The 14,511-nt window shown below is 37.7% G+C and overlaps 1 protein-coding gene across 1 annotated transcript in view; it reads left to right on the top strand.

Annotated features, from left to right (window-relative positions):
- The window catches only part of LOC139121062 (uncharacterized), a 220,362-nt gene that overhangs the window by 22,705 nt on the left and 183,146 nt on the right, over window positions 1-14,511 (top strand). The window contains exon 4 of the transcript XR_011549215.1: window positions 948-1,016. The gene's annotated coding sequence lies outside the window, so the exon portion shown is untranslated. The remainder of the gene's footprint in view (window positions 1-947; window positions 1,017-14,511) is intronic.

Here is a 14,511-nt window from a genome sequence, read left to right as displayed (position 1 = left end):
TGTAAGGTGGGTACATTAAGTGTGAAAAATAGGTGAGCCTGCCGCTCGCCTATTTGATGTGGGAACAGCCAATAACAAATGAGCATCCTTCAAACAAAAGTATATATCACTTGTGCCATAGTACAGAATGTGAGAACAAATACGGCTAGTTTTCAATCGGATTCGAACCCACAACAAACAATTGAGTCCATTGAAAACAAATTGAGTCCATACTGGTGTTCACACACTCTCAGTATACCAAGGATATGAGAAACTGTCATCTCTTGCTTCTTGTTCTGTCCCATCTATAACAAACTGTAGAATGATAACATTGTACGTGGAAGTATGGGACACCAGTGTCTCTGTGGCTTAGACTGAAGATTTTTGAGTACAGCTTTCAGGAAACTGAATTGACCTTCAAATGGAAATCTTAACAAAATATTGTGGTACATCACCAACCACTTTTGTCACATTATATACTCTTGCTTCTACATGGTCATAGTCATCAATCAGTATATCCCTTTTCCTGCCAAGTCCACATTTCACCATCAGGTCAAGATGGTTAAAATTAATGAAACACAACATATTCCGTATGGTGTATTTTAACATAATACTGTAAATTTGAAGGCTGTTGAAAACATAAATACTGTAAACTTGATTTTTTTTATGAAAGATGCTATAATATACCAAGCCAAGTGGGCCTACATCATGTTTTGGCTCACTGCCGCTTTTTACTGAGACTTGGCTGATGGGGAAGTGATACTGCCTGGCAGGAAAAGGGATAAATTCTGTGACTCACTGGTGCTATTTGTCATTATTTGAGAATTACAAACACCCTACACACAGCATGCTATTAGCCATCTGAACTTTCACCTGTTTATGCAAGTTCATGTTAGGATCACTGCCCATACAATTTACTTTTACAATCTTTTTTTACAAAATTAGTATATTTGTTGCTTTCACTGCAGAGCTTAATGTTTGATGTTGAAGACAATCCTGCTACAGGTGCAATACACTGTCGAGACTCTCTTTCACCGGTACGTATATCTATACTTACTACTACTTTTGTTCATTCCATTTATAAATAAATACTTTTTGATCAATTGTATTACAAGAGCACCAAAGTTGTAGTTGCTCTTCATCATGCCCAGTTGTTAATTTTTTTGCAGATGTGTAAATGCCTTGCACATCTGAGATTATCAGTTACTTTATTTTCGAAAAAGAATTCACCTTTGGGATAGATATTCAGACCTTCAAATTTTTATAATTCATTTAAACCAGTCTTAGTGCATGGTCATCTTTATAGAGCAGTAACTTCTGATTTAACATGTTAAACACCCTCAACAGAACAGTGGCCTCTTTTTTGTGGTCAGTGACCGCATGTAATTGCTTATAATTAGTTTGTGTCAGTGGGGATTTATAGGTTTGGTCATGTCTGTGTGTCTGTTTGTGCGTCCATGTCCGTTCAAGGGTTCTCCCCTGCCAAAAACAGCGTCGCGGCCCACGACGCTATCGTTCAAGCCTGCGACACTTTCGATCTCACCGCAACGCTATCATTGTTACTCGCGACACTATGAGATTCAGCCGCAAGATGTTCACAATGGCACCAACTGGTCAACTTCCGTACGATCACACAAAAGGAAGACAGATTATTTGTAGCTTCTTTGTTTTACAATGTCACTAGTTATTACTCCTTTCAATTTGTATGAATAGTGTTAACAATGGAACAATTTCACACGTCCCACCCTTGACGGTACCGGCGGCATTTAACCCCACCGACCCATCCACGGTCCCTCCACGGAGGGACCATGACCCATCCAAAGAAATTGTAAAGAACAGAAAAAATTGATATACAACCATAGCCAAAACACAGCAAAAGTAAGCGACGATTTCTGCTCTTAAGGTGGTTGGAAAGGCTAGAGCGTCAGTTATAAATTTCAGCAAAACAATTAAAATATAAAAGTAGTCAACATTCTCTGTGGAAAAAAAAAAACTAGACATTTGGGCACAAAGGCATTGCAGATTTATAGCCTGTTAAAACCTTTGAAAAACTGACCAAATAAGAAGAAGTTGGGGAGTCCTTAGTGTATTAACTATGGTAGAGGTCCCCTAGCTGTTAATAAAATGTTTGAAAAGGGAAAGTCATTATTTGCTGTTTTTCAGGAAAGTTTGACAAGGTGGTGCTGGCATTCAGAGTGAGTGACTGCTATTGTAAATGCATTTTTAGATTCTTTGAGTGTCAAAGAGGTGTCAAAAGTGAGATTAACCAAAAAAACTGCTCTATGACTTCAAAAGAGGGGTGCAAATATGGCTTGTTTTCAATATTTTTGACAGAATAACAGTTTTTCTACATAATTGTATACCAATTTCATCCAACTTCGAAATGAGATATGGACATGCTGTGCTCTCCGCTGTCGCTCGTAACTTTCGTAAATTACGAACAAAAATGAAATTTACGAAAAAAAATGAATGCCCGATCGGCCATTTACGAACGATTTTGTTATTTTTAGTTCCAGAGACCAGCTCTGGAACTGTTAGTTTTTGCTCACTTTCCTTCTTTCTTTCTTTCTTTCTTTCTTTCTTTCTTTCTTTCTTTCTCTATTTCCGGTTTTACTACCATAGAACATGCTATACACAAATTTTACCATAATTACCCAGAATGCATTGCGACACGCTTATGACGTCATCGCTCAGCTCGGACGGGTTTACGGGCATTTCTTGTTTGTTGAGCTCTGATTTGCAGCAGATATGGTATACTGCTCCAATTGCCTGAAATTCAAGCATAGCGACGCGGTTCCCGGTAGCTTGAAATTTGTTCAGTGAAACCACAGTCACTCGTGAGCTATTCAGCTCTGGGACTATTCGCCCCAGACAAGTGTACATAAGCGTTTTTTCTCGCTTATGTACACACGTCTATGGGGCGAATAGTCCCAGAGCTGAATAGCTCACGAGTGACTGTGGTGAAACTAATGTGTTACAAATAATGCAAGATTTGATTGACAACTGCTTGGTTGTCCCAAAATGTACAAAATGTTCCCAAAATAAATGGTAGTGGGACACAGTGTCCCCTGATCTAAAATTCCTGGCAGCAACACTGAATAAAGGTGATAAATGTTTTCAGCAGGCTATCACAACACTGTAAGATCAACATCTGTACCACACTTCATCAAATTTGATGCAGCATTTGTAGACATATCACACTAATTATGAAAATTCATTAAATATGCAAATAAGCACTAAAAATTGACCCGATACTGCTAAGTGCTATTACAACACTGTTACATCAATTCTAATGCAGTATTTCAAGAGATATCAATGTTTATTAGGAAAGTTCATCAAATATTTAATCAAATACATATACATATCAATTTGTTTTGCAATCTGATCCAGAATGGCCATGTGACTGCCATTTTATTGAAAAAGCGGGGACATGACTATGTTGTTGACAATATTTTGTGAAAACAATGTGTTTCTAGAGCCACAGCACTGAATTTCATGAAACTTTGTGAAGTGTTTTGTCACACAGAGCTTTCATAGCACACATCATGAGACATGTCAGTATTGCATCAGTTAATTGCTAATTTTCATGGATCGGTCTACCTTGCTGTTGCCAGTTGTCACTCAAGTGCCATTATGAATTTTCGATGAGTTAGGGGTCTTTTATACCCCGCACCGGGGTTTAAGATTGCATATTATCAGTGCAGAAAGGGGGCTAAAAATGCTCTGTTTTTTAAATGCAAGTGTCCCATAATGTTTGATAAACTTTCATAATTAGTGTGATATGTTTAAAAATACTACATCAAATTTGATGAAAGTGGTACAGATGTTGATTTCACAGTGTTGTAATAGAATGCACAGACAATAAGCAGTGTCATGTTAATTAAATGATGATTTGCATATTTAAATGTTTTCATAATTTTGGTGATATGTCTAAAATACTGCAGTAAATTCAATGAAACTTGGTGCAAATGATACAAATACAAAGTGCTGTTGAAGTCTAAAAAGACATTTTAATAGCGGTATTATGCCAATTAATTGCTTATATCCATATTTAATGAACTTGCCTTATTTATTATTGTGCTATGTCAAGAAATACGGTACTTCCTGAAATTTAATGAAACCTGATACAGATGTTGAACTCTCAGTATTGTAATAGTGTGTATAGACATTTGGCAGAACTATGTCAATTAATACTAATTTTTCATATTTTCAAATTGATATGTATATGTATTTGATTAAATATTTGATGAACTTTCCTAATAAACATTGATATCTCTTGAAATACTGCATTAGAATTGATGTAACAGTGTTGTAATAGCACTTAGCAGTATCGGGTCAATTTTTAGTGCTTATTTGCATATTTAATGAATTTTCATAATTAGTGTGTTATTCTACAAATGCTGCATCAAATTTGATGAAGTGTGGTACAGATGTTGATCTTACAGTGTTGTGATAGCCTGCTGAAACATTTATCACCTTTATTCAGTGTTGCTGCCAGGAATTTTAGATCAGGGGACACTGTGTCCCACTACCATTTATTTTTGGGGACATTTTGTACATTTTGGGGACAACAAGCAGTTGTCAATCAAATCTTGCATTATTTGTAACACATTAGTTTCACAACAGTCACTCGTGAGCTATTCAGCTCTGGGACTATTCGCCCCATAGACGAGTGTACATAAGCGAGAAAAAACGCTTATGTACACTTGTCTATGGGCGAATAGTCCCAGAGCTGAATAGCTCACGAGTGACTGTGGTTTCACTGAACAAATTTCAAGCTACCGGGAACCGCGTCGCTATGCTTGAATTTCAGGCAATTGAAGCAGTATACCATATCTGCTGCAAATCAGAGCTCAGACGGACTACAGTCAAGCAAAGCATGATATCAAGTGCAGCTTTTTAATTACTTTTACATATAGCTAGGTCCGAGAGGACGTTGTGTAAGCCTCACAATAATTATGCAAAACAAAGATAATCATCAGTAACAGATATTACTTGTAGACTACACCCATCACAGTCAACTCACGAATGCGCCCAAGGTGACCGGCAGTACGCAAGAGTGCGGGACAACTGGTTCCGCTTTGGGGACATTGTCGCAAGGGCGCGTCCTGGCGGCAAGACTGTTTATTGTCATTTTATTGCTAATTAGCATATTTAATGCACATTCCAAATGAGTGTAATATAGATGTTGAAGTCTCAGTGCTGCAATAGCATACAAAGACATATGGAAGTATCATGACAGTTGGTTGCTAATTTGTACATTAGAAATCTTTTGTAAATAGAGTAATACGTCTAGAAATACTGCAGCAAATTTGATGACACCTTACAGATGTTGATCTCAGTGTTTTAATAGAATGCAATGACATTTAGCAATACATGTCAATTAATTAATTACTAATTGACTTATCAATGACCTTTAGTAATAACAGTGGAAGCACAGATTCATGGCTGTACATTTTCACCACCATGGTATGGACTAACCCCGTTATTTTCTGTAGTATAGATGTGCCTCCAAAGCGGGAAAGAATGTTTGTAATTGTTAATCTTTATCCTGAATGACTGTACTAAAGCTGATGACACCTGCTGCAAATGTTTATCATACAAAGATTTACCCCTCTGTAGTTTAACAAGGTCATTGTCTTATGTAATATATATGCATGTCAATTGATTTCACATTCCGATGCAATATCGCTGCCTTGTGGCCATTTTATAATTTTTTCATGTCCAAAGCCGCAACTCAGACATTTATCAACCGATTTTTTCAAAGTTGGTACAAGGCATTGACCTACCAGTATATCATAAGTTAGCATGTCTATTGGTTTCACAATCCAATTCAAAATGGCTGCCTGGTGGCCATTTGGATAAGTTTTTAGCTCATATTTGGTATGTATATAAATAGCTTATATGGTGAGTCGATGGTGTCTGTATGTATGTATATGGGTATGTATGTGCGGATGTATGTCCGTCACATGCAAAGGCTCCCATACTGCCAAAGCTACCATCTCAGTATTTGGTGTACAGGTAGATGCAGGGGTTGAGATGTGACATCATTCAAATGAACATGTCAGTGTCAAAAATGTGCAAATGAGCTAAGAAAAAGGGGAAATCCTGCAAATGTGCTGGAGTGGTGGCAATAACTGAAACAGCCCACACATCTGAGTAAGAGGTTTTTGACCTTTAACCTATTTGTATGCACGGTACCTATTATGTGTGGGAGTGTTGGCAGTAACTGAAACAGCTTATTAGTCATTCCAGTCATTGTTTATGAACTGTGACATATTAATAGACCTGTTCAAACCATGGATGTCTATTTTTGTACATCCATGGTTGAAACATTTATTGTTTATCTTCGGTATTTACCAATTCTGATAAAATTTGAATGACACCGTATAATTGCGGTATTTTTTCATGTACAGAGCCATAACTCAGACATATTTGTACCAATATTATTCAAAATTGGTACAAGGACATTGACCTATGTCAAAATATGCACATCATTTTGTATCACGACATGTATCAGTAGCATTTCAATTATTTAACTTTCTTAATTAGGCTTATGCGTCAAAAAATGCTGCATCAAATTTCATGAAACTTGGTACAGATGTTAAGGTCACATTTCCTCACAATAAAGACATTCATCAGTGTCATGTTAATGAATTTGTTATCGCACATGTATTGAACTTTCCTAATTACGGTAGAGTGATATGTCCACAAATACTGCATCAAATTTGATGAAACTTGGTACAGATCTTGATCTCATAGTGTTGTAAATACACTTAAATGAGACATAGTGGTATGTTTAAATTAATTGCTAATTTGCATTTACATGATGAACTTTATTTGTTTACTGTGAATGTCCACAAGCACTGTATCAAACCTTATGAGATATGGCATTGGTGATAGTCTGTCAGTGTTATGATAGAATGCAAAAAATGTTTGGCAACAACCTGTCAGTTAGTTACTAATTGACTCATTTAATGACCTTTTGTAATTAGGATGGTGGCCTACATCGGTTTTATGTTTTCACCACCGTGGAACTCATTCTTGGCCATTGAGCGCTATCTATATCACTGTATTTTAAGGTGGCGGAAAGGCTAGAGCGTCAGTTATAAACTTCAATAAAACTATTAAAATAATAAAGTAGTCAACATTCTCTGTGGAATAAAAAAAACTACACATTTGGGTCAAAGGCATTGCAGAGTTATAGCCTGTTGAAACTTCTGAAAAAGTGACCAAATAAAAGGAAGTTGGGGAGTCCTTAGTGTATTAACTATGGTAGAGGTCCCCTAGCTTTTAAAAAATGTTTGAAAAGGGAAAGTCATTTTTTGCTGTTTTTCAGGAAAGTTTGACAAGGCAGTACTTGCATTCAGGACTGCTATTGTAAATGCATTTTTAGATTCTTTGAGTGTCAAAGAGGTGTCAAAAGTGAGATTAACCGAAAAGACTGCTCTGTGACTTCAAAAGAGGGGTGCAAATATGGCTTGTTTTCAACATTTTTGACAGAATAACAGTTTTCCTACATAATTTTATGCCAATTTAATCCAACCTTTGAAATGAGATATGGACATGGAATTTTTACAGCCTATTAACAAGGTTACAGACGAGATGACTATGGCACAATTTTCCTGTATTTGAAGTACTTTTTGAAAAATCACATTTTGAAATTTGAAAGAATTTTTTAATAATTTTTTGATCATAAAAACAAATTTTATTTACAAATCCTGCCGTACACATCTTATAGTTAATAGTGTAAATATATTTATAACTAATTTGGTAGTATTAAGTACTATCCAATCATTATTAAATTCAAATATGTAAAACAATGTGAAAAATTACAATTTAATATTTACTGGTGTCATATTTCAAAACCATGGCTGCAAATATACAATTTTTATATTCTTTGGAGAAAGTATTAAGTAAGGGAGTTATCCTGAAAATTTGAACTAAATATCTTGATTCTAACACTTGAAACTTGACATTAACTGTGAGAAAAGAATTCGTGCAAAAATACCGGTAGCCTTTACCACTACCTTAAATCACAGACCAAATTAATGAAGAGGACCCTATCCTCTCTGAGAACTTCTAATTAAAGTACCCATTAACAATTGGGGACTGTGTCATCAACGGTGACATATTTTTTATTGACATTTGCTTATGTATGTGGGATCTGCTTGTCCCATTGCTATAGAAATTGATATTTATGTTTCTAAAGTTTACCCCAAGTACCTAAGTACCTGGTACCACCACTATTTCGTGGTTCAAGATGACCAATTGCCTGTGTCATTTTCGATATATTCCTTGGACATGGTAATTTTCACAGTTACCTTGAATGATAATGATTATTAGTTCCGAGACCAGCTCTGGAACTGTTAGTTTTTGCTCACTTTCCTTCTTTCTTTCTTTCCTTCTTTCTTTCTTTCTTTCTTTCTTTCTTTCTTTCTTTCTCTATTTCCGGTTTTACTACTATAGAACATGCTATACACAAATTTTACCTAAATTACCCAGAATGCATTGCAACACGCTTATGACGTCATCGCTCACCTCGGACGGGTTTTACGGGCATTTCTTGTTTGTTTATTTATTTATTCTTTATTTGGCATTGCTCAACTATCATATTGCGTTCAGTTATTAATATTCTAGCTTTATTTCGCTTTGTTTTTTGTTGCTTTTTGATTTATTTTTCTCTAAATACTCGCCGTACGTGGCGCTATACTGTTTCGCCCGAATGCTCATGAAACAACATGGCCGCGTATCGATCGCCTCGCTCGCACAGAGACAGAAAAGTAGCCTTTCCCTAAGTTTACAAGCGCGGCTGGGCACTCGTGTACCTAGGCAAGGTGGGTGTGCTCGAAAACGATGATCAATGCAAAATTTGGACTCAAAATCGGCTGTTTTGGCGGAGAAACTGCCCGCCGTATTTCTGAGGAGCCACCAGCGGTTTTTCCTATATCAGTCTGCGGGGCTGTGGTGGGAGGCCGTTTAACGCCGGTAACACACAGCCCTGCCATGCAGAGCTAGGCATTCATAGTGAACGTACTGTCTGTCATGCACCGGCATGCGTTGGCTGCACGTAAAAGCAACTCAACTTTCCAAGATCAAATGGTCAGTATCTTGTGAAAACAGCGACATAGCAATGAAAATTGTTTTAGTCTGTGCTTTTAATCAAATGAAAATGCATGTGGCTCAATTTCAACGGCCTAGGTCCGATGTTTCCTCTCGTCTGATCATCGTCGTAAATGACACCCCTCTTTACGGCAACAACTCAGCGCTACCCGTCAAGCGATTGATTTTTGCGTAGGTCAGCGGAGCGAAAATTATTGCTCTGGCTCGCGGAATGTCGTCTGATAAACATTTCCGTGCGTCGTCGCCCCCGTATGTATCTGTTGCGTTTTTACCGTACATGTAGGCATTTGTAATCTGTGTACTGTAATTCCCCGGACTGCCTTGCTTTTAGTTGTATTATGGTGTTTACTGCTATCAGCCCTGAATATTAAAATCCAAAGCACTCTTTCATTCTGCACCTATCTTTGTCACACATTCTCTTGTTTCTTCCGCTGCTCTGGTCTCTGGAACTTCGCTTTTGCTTGCAAATGCTTTCTAGTTGGACCTGATTTGATGTCTATTGCAGACCTTCTTTGCTTTTGTCATTCTTGTTTTTCTGGTTGTACCGAGTAAAAATCATTGTCATAACATCAACGTAGAATTTCGCTGCACTGAACAGATAGAAACAACATTCATCGTTAATCTTTGGTACCATACTAGTATGTAGCAATTCCGATCAAATGTGAGCAACACCATATCATTGGTGGTATTTTTTATTTTCTCTTATGTAAGTGGCTACCTATTGTGCTGTTCATACACAGGCCATTAAAACGCCTCTTAAATCGCTCTGGTCCAATACTGTCTTTAAAAGTTACGTGTGGTTAAAGTGGTTATGAAATGTTTCAAATTTGAGATGATTTCGCTGACCAGACCTGAGCCGGTGTAGTTATTAACTCTATCCACAACTGGCTGTGTGAACAGACTGAGGTGCTTCAGAGCCATCTTAAACGCCCTCACAACATTCAATCATTATGATTCAATTCGTAATTCGTAATGGCTACCGAATGAACATAGCACTACATCTCATGGCAATAATTGATCTGACGATGAGATCAGTCTGCTTATCTCAGTCTTGGCAAACGAAAGTATTCAGAGAATGCTGAACTTAACAAAACCTGTAGAAAACCTCGTTTACAAAAAAATGCCAAAAGGGCTCTACAAAAGGGTTTAAAACAGATAGGTGATCAGTGCCACTGCAAGATGAAGGTACTGAAACTTAAGTACAAATAAGTTGTTGACAGCAACAGGCGGAGCAATAGTACAACCATTGAGGTACCTCCATGGTACCATTGGTACGACGTTGTTCATGTCAGGCATGCATCTTGTTACATTGCGGTGTGCTTTGTCATATCTTTTGAATTCGAGAGGGCGCATTAACGGCTTAAACACCCAAACAAAGACTTAATTTTGCACGTGTGGACACAAGCGGACTCAAACAATTAATCCCTATGTTTGCAAATCACAAACAGTGTCACAGGAATGTTTCAAATTTTTTCCTGTTTGAATGTAGTGTATTAATGGCACTGTTGATAAGCAAATAAATAAATAAATAATATTGTCAATGACTTGTCTAACCAAGATTTATGTCATACTATCATTGTAAGCTACAACAATACCTACCGGTACTTGGGCTTTAAAAAGGAGTTACGTCTTGTTACTGTGCGAATTTATTTTCTACGGTGTCAGCAGGCTACATTCCCAGCATTGTAACAATCTGAATCTCTACCTCAATTCAATGCAATGCAATGTCAGAACCTCAGAAAATTTTACCCATAGGCCATCTCAACAACAGATATGATTTGAAATTTCAAACATTGTCCTCTATAAGTGGATTATGTGTGTTTCAGTGTCAAGGTCTTGATCATTGCAACATCTGAAATACCTATAGTTTAGTGTGGCATGTTCACGACACTTTAATCCATGTATTGAGACTCCTTACTATTGTAACCCTCTACCTTACATGAAACTTTTGCATGATCATCTTGGTATTTGCTCATAGTGGCGCGGCATAAGCAAACTTTTCATAACAATTGTGCATTTTGTGATAAAAGCATGACATTTGGTATGAATGTAGATTATCATAATATAAATCAATTGGATACCGAGCCACCACAGGTTGCGCCTCGTTCTGGTGTGGCAGCCATTTTTTGCTCATGTGTTTACACACATGAGCATATGTCGCAGCGATGTCTGTCTGTCTGTCTGTCTGTCCGTCTGTGTGTCTGTGTGTCTGTCTGTCTGTCTGTTGGTCCAATATCTCAAAAACGGCTTATCAGATCAGAATCAAATCTGGTACATATATTAGTACTTTGTGCCCTGTGGGCACAAGGTACTAATGTAATGGCGCGGCCAAATACGGCAAACATAGTGGGCCGTATGCTGTGGACGCAGCTATCTCAGAAACGCTTCAGTAACTTTTTCTGAAATTTGGTCTGGTGGTCACTTGGGCATGTATCTCAAACGGTCTTTTTTCTTTTTTTGATTGAATCATTTTTAAGTCACTTTTTTAGCTTTTTTCTGAAAACCACTATTTTCACTTTTTCCTCAAAACCACTGATTTGATTATTGTGATGTTTGGCATGGGTGTTCGTATAGTTGAAATACCGTCAGAAATGTTCAAAATTTGCTGATACATGCCTTAAATTATTTTTAAACAATATTTTTATCCATTTTTATTTTATATTTACTTGATTTTGCCTCACTTTCGCTAAAGCTACCGTATGCGCATGCGCACAACTGTAGGACAAAATCTGAGTTGAAGAATAGAAACGGACGCCATCTTGTTTCTTGGTGTGGGCACATTTTTTTCGTTGGGAACGATTCACTGTGTATTTCGATTTGTTCTATAGTTATGAAGTCGACAGTGATGCACTTTTGCAGCTGTTGTGTATTTTTTGGAATGAAAGGCGCCTTTGATCGACTGAAGAATGATGGCCTCCGTAGGCGATAAACACCGGTATACCGGCAGCATATCAGTTCAGGGGCTCACTTAGGGGAGAACCACTTGATTTCGGGGGGGGGGGGTATGGAGGATTTCGAGGGAAAAAAATTGTCACCAGGTGAAATAAAAGAAAAAAATTAAGCCTGTAATGGCTTGAGAAAAAAATATTCTCATAACAGACAGAAATAAAAAAGGAATTGTCACAATGCTGTTGAAATGAGCAAAATTTTGGAAACTTCATTCTCATGTATTCTTTGCTGGCATGCTGCCAAAGGCACGCAAATGTTTTTACCACAAGTAATTCTTATGTGTTTTTTTTCCAGCACTTATGATATAAGCATTCACTACTGTACACCTCGGTGCATTCGATGTTTTCCTTCCCTTTTCTGGCCCAAGAAATCATGTTTCAGGATTTCTGTTGCAATATCTCAATGGTATAGGCAATATCTAGATGGGACTATTTGACTTCTGTAATCATGAAAATTTAAAACACAAGATAGGAGTCAATAAACTAGTGTTAAAACCAATACATTATTCTCTCAATATAAATATGTTAGAAAGATTACAAGTTGACAATAAAATTGAGGAACAACAAATATAATGAATGCAATGTGTGAGCCTTGTTTCTCTGACCACAAAAGATAACATCTCCCTGAGAACTTAAAGGACTTGACTGTTTTAAAGAAAAGCAGGTATAGTACTGATCACAGTTGATTTGCCAAAAAAGTGTTCTATAATTTAAGTTGTATATATAATAGACTTTCCATTTTGTTTGTCATTTGTTGGAATGTAAAATGAATAAATAAAAACATCCTGTGATATGTGAAACGCTGGCTTAAATTTGAAAAATTGCACTGCTACTCCATTTGAAAAAAAAATTGATGCAGGTCTGACTGTAGAAATAAAAAAATGCTGTCTCTCTAACAAAAAAAGTTCCCATACCCACTTCCTGCATACCCCCCCCCGAAATCAAATGGATCTCCCCTTAATATGCGCATGTGCACATAACAAGTCAGCGTTGATTTTACTTTGAAAAATCAAACCGACACCATCATGTTTCTCGGTCAGTTGCGAATTTTGACGTTTTAGAGGTTTTAGCGTATATTTGATTGCTGTCATGTATTTTTTGGCACGAAACGGTCCTTCGATAGACTGAAGAATGATGGTCTCCGTACTCGGTACTCCCCAGTACCGGCGAATCCATTGCTTTTAATAGCGAGGCAATCCCAACGGCGCGGCTGGGTGAGAGCGAGGGAATGCTCTGTCCTTCTACCTCCGGCCTCCATGTCATAACAAACTAGCGTCTTTTTATGTTGATGTACTGTCCTTTCGACACAGCGATATCTTTTAGTTTTCTGTTGCTTATTTTGGGTAATTTCGACAGTTGTGCATTGATTTTGACATCATTTTTGACTTAATAACCGTCGATGTCGGCAACTCTCTCGCTAGCCCTGCGTCTTTATGTTGATGTACTGTCCTTTCGACACAGCGATAACTTTTAGTTTTCTGTTGCTTATTTTGGGTAATTTCGACAGTTGTGCATTGATTTTGACATCATTTTTGACTTAATAACCGTCGATGTCGGCAACTCTCTCGCTAGCCCTGCGTACGATGCTGTGTGTTAGGAACGCACACAGGGAATGCACTGCGTACACTGCGTACGTACGCAGGGCTAGCGAGAGAGTTGCCGACATCGACGGTTATTTATGAAAAGTGAATAAAAGACTGGCATTTTTGGAAGCGATCGAGTAGCTGAGGTGGGCAGGGATACGACTTGGGCCCAAGAACGCTGAATTTCGGCAGTAATTTGGCTTTTTACGTCAAGTCCCGAAATGGATTTGAAGTCACCGACCCTACGTACGGGTCTTTGCAGGGCTGTGGTGAGCGGGGCGAATAGCTGTAGCGGAACACACAGCATCGTACGCAGGGCTAAATCCGACATGGTAATTTGGCATGATCATCAGATCATACATGATCCGAGATTGCACTTTAGCAAGGTCACGATAACTAATGTTGTTTGTATCACTGTCGTTTAATACCTATATTTCCACTAAAAGACAATTAGAATTTCCTCCTGGCTACTTTGAAATCGTGCACTGGCATGCATGTAGTTGTCAACATCACTATGCTTTAATGTACAGTAGACTCTCATACTATGAATATATCGACTGTCACTGCATGTGTGCAAATCACTCCATATCATATCAAAAAATGTAGTATTGCGACGTTTGAGCTGCCAGAAGCCAGAATTTACAGTTTACGAGAAAGTTATCTTACATGTAAACTCAGTTCTACTGTGAACAAAATGCAAGCTATGTTGTATAACTATCGTGAATAGCATAATATTTTGTACCAGAAAATCAGAAGGAAACAACCAGTCAGACAAACTGTGGTCAGGATGATACTGTCCAATTTCAATATTTGTCTCTCGGCACACACCAGATACTCATGACTGTAAAACAACATTTCCATATAATTGTATATTCAGT

This window comes from Ptychodera flava, chromosome 21 (genome assembly GCF_041260155.1).
Source record: "Ptychodera flava strain L36383 chromosome 21, AS_Pfla_20210202, whole genome shotgun sequence".
Taxonomy (NCBI): Eukaryota; Metazoa; Hemichordata; class Enteropneusta; family Ptychoderidae; genus Ptychodera; species Ptychodera flava.
The sequence above is the reverse complement of the archived record's forward strand: the minus strand, read 5'-3'. Positions and strand labels throughout refer to the sequence as shown.